The 3,142-nt window shown below is 41.0% G+C and overlaps 1 long non-coding RNA gene across 1 annotated transcript; it reads left to right on the forward strand.

Moving 5' to 3' along the window:
* Positions 1-652, forward strand: LOC109201454 (uncharacterized). The gene is made up of 3 exons (XR_002061499.1): positions 1-92; positions 218-373; positions 613-652. It is a non-coding gene; the product is annotated as an uncharacterized LOC109201454 (long non-coding RNA).
* Positions 653-3,142: the final 2,490 nt, after the last annotated feature.

Here is a 3,142-nt window from a genome sequence, read left to right on the forward strand (position 1 = left end):
CTACAACAAGCTCGCTGAACCAACAAAGCAAATCGTATCCAGTGATGCCCTCATCCAGACTGATATTTGGCCCTGGCAGAGCACAAGTGAACGTAAGCTCTTGATTTATAAATATCCTTTTTAAACAAACTCCCAGTATCTGAGCAGTAGTTGAATGTTTTGTTCTTGAATCATAACATGCTACTATGTTTTCCCATCTGATGTTGTTAAACTGTAGCTGCTGCTGACCTCCAGACAAAGAGAAAGGTCTTTGAGAATGTGATGGCTGTGAGGCGCCTGAGAGAGGAGGAGATGATCCTTTGCAGGGAGATGCGGCATCACTGGACAGTGTTGCGAATGCGATCTGTGGTGTTGGGGACAATCTCCTCAGACTGTAAGCACTTTATTTATTTATTAATTTTTTGATGAATCGATTGAAAATAAGAGCAGATGCTAAAGTCTTACTGGATCTTTTACCTATATCTAGATTGCTAGCTAACACTGCCTTCTCCCTTTAAAAAAAAGTTTAATTACAGGATCCTAATTCCTTGTGTTTATGAGGTGAGGTTTTTTTGTTTGTTTGTTTTTTTTTTTTTACTTTACTCATATTTATTTTTTTTGTTCTTTTTACAGCCTCCCTTGTTGGCATGTCGGAGGATGCACAGAAGGGGCTCAAAGTAAAGGACGTGTACAAGAGAATCCTCAGCCACCAACCACTCCTGGAAATGGACTCGGAGGAGGAGGAAGACATTCCAGACGATGCCACTGAGAGTGATTTGAGCACTTCTGATGAAGACTGGTTGTGTCATCATTGATGACATCATATTTTTGGTAAAATAAAAAGTTAATCACATCTCTGTTTAATGTGATTTTTCAACAGACATTTTACATTTTGAGAAGAAAAATGTAATTCCCTTGGTGCAGTTGTTTACCCTGAATCATTCTTTTCCATCTAATTTAATAACTAGTGTACATGTTCAGATACGATAACATAATTTAATTCATGGAATGCTTTCTGTGCTGCTCAAATTACCACAGAATTTAAAAGCACCAGGCAGCACACTTACAAAGAAATTTTTGTTCAGTGTTTTGTCGAAGAAATCAACAAGTACAGTTGAGATGTTCGCTGTAGTGGTGTGTTTGTTAAGAAGCATGCCAGCACACTGGTGAACTGACAGTCCCAGAATGCACCCGAGCCAGTGACTCGCCCCAGAGCAAATGAAATTGCTTATCTAGAAAGAAAATCCTGATCAAAGACTAAGTAAAAGAGTAGGAAACAAATGGTAAGGGAAGGTACTGTGCGGTAGGAAAGAAAGGCCAGAGCCGTGCAAAATGACCTCCAGCAGGCCACAAATGTGCACGTCTGCTCAAACGGTCAGAAACGGACTCCATGAGGGTGGTATGAGGGCCCGACGTCCACAGGTGGGGTTGTGCTTGCAGCCCAACACCGTGCCGGATGTTTGGCATTTGCCAGAGAACACAAAGATTGGCAACATTGCCACTGGCACCCTGTGCTCCTCACAGATGAAAGCAGGTTCACACTGAGCACTTGTGACAGAGTCTGGAGACGCCGTGGAGAACCTTCTGCTGCCTGCAACATCCTCCAGCATGACGGTTTGGCAGTGGGTCAGTTTTGGTGTGGGGTGGCATCTCTTTGGGGACCGCACAGCCCTCCATGTGTTCGGCAGAAGTAGCCTGACTGCCATTAGGTACTGAGATGAGATGCTCAGACTCCTTGTGAGACCATATGCTGGTGCGGTTGGCCCCGGGTTCCTCCTAATGCAAGACAATGCTAGACCTCATGTGGCTGGAGTGTGTCAGCAGTTCCTGCAAGACGAAGGCTTTGATGCTGTGGACTGGCCCGGCCATTCCCCAGACCTGAATCCAATTGAGGACATGTGGTACATCATGTCTCGCTCCATCCACCAACTGCACCACAAAATGTCCAGGAGTGGGCAGATGCTTTAGTCCTGGAGTCTGGGAGGAGATCCATCAGGAGAGCATCTGCCACTTCATCAGGAGCATGCCCAGGTGTTGTAGGGAGGTCATACAGGCATGTGGAGGCCACACAGACTAGTGAGCCTCATTTTGACGTGTTTTAAGGACATTACATAAAACCAGATTAATGATTCTGTATTGCATTGATCAAGGAACCAACCCAATAGGAGCTAAAGGAATCCTCTTGACATTACTTCACTCAGTAAGTTTATATTATGTTTAATGTGCATTTTCTTCATCAGTTTAGAACATAACATGTTAGCACTCCCTGGTCCTTTTTGGAGACAGATCCTGAGACAGCAGGCAGCTATGGAGAACTCGTGTCAGCTGTGGTAATTAAGGAATACTTTGATTTAATATTGATTTCATGACAACTATCCTCAGGCACATATTCCTGGATATATATAATGACATGTGTAAACTACCATTTTAGAATCATTGCCTTCTTTGATCTGACTTATTGCCTCAGACTTTGGCCTTGTGTCCCCAAAAGTCTAGAAAATCCATGACACTGAGTAAGAGGCCTTTATCATAAGTGAGAGAGTTTGGTGTAACAGTGGTTGAACATGCCAAATCAATCCACAACATACTGCCATTCCCCAGCTGTAACCTGCATATGCATCAAACCAAAATCCAGTATCATAGCCACATGATAGACATAAAGATGAGGTTAAAAGGGTTGTGTCATTTTGCAAGATAGCTTCATCCCCAAAGAGATAAACATTCTTCAAAAACAAAAGTTTGTGAATATTTGCTGTATTGCCAGGCCTAAACCAACTTATGAAATTATTGTCATAGATATGAACCTATTGATTGAAACAGAATAATCCATTGAAGCCTCCATCATCATCCAAGATCACTGTTACTATTCAGATTATTTTATCTCTATTTTCCTCTAGAATGTTTTGAAAATCAGCATTTGATCAATAGACTTTTTAAAAGTTTATTTTGATCCTATTGTTTACACGTGTAATTGCATTTTTATTGAAATTATGACAGGAAAACCCTTAATCAAATTGTATCTTTGATATCTAATAATAATATTAACAATAATAATAATGTTACATATGCAATATGTACACAATAATAATGTGCAAACAAACAAGAAAAATAGCAAAACATGTCAATTTCTTTTCTAATACCCTGTATCTAAAAACCACATATG

The sequence above is a fragment of the Oreochromis niloticus genome, linkage group LG3, assembly GCF_001858045.2.
Source record: "Oreochromis niloticus isolate F11D_XX linkage group LG3, O_niloticus_UMD_NMBU, whole genome shotgun sequence".
In the NCBI taxonomy this organism is placed as follows: domain Eukaryota; kingdom Metazoa; phylum Chordata; class Actinopteri; order Cichliformes; family Cichlidae; genus Oreochromis; species Oreochromis niloticus.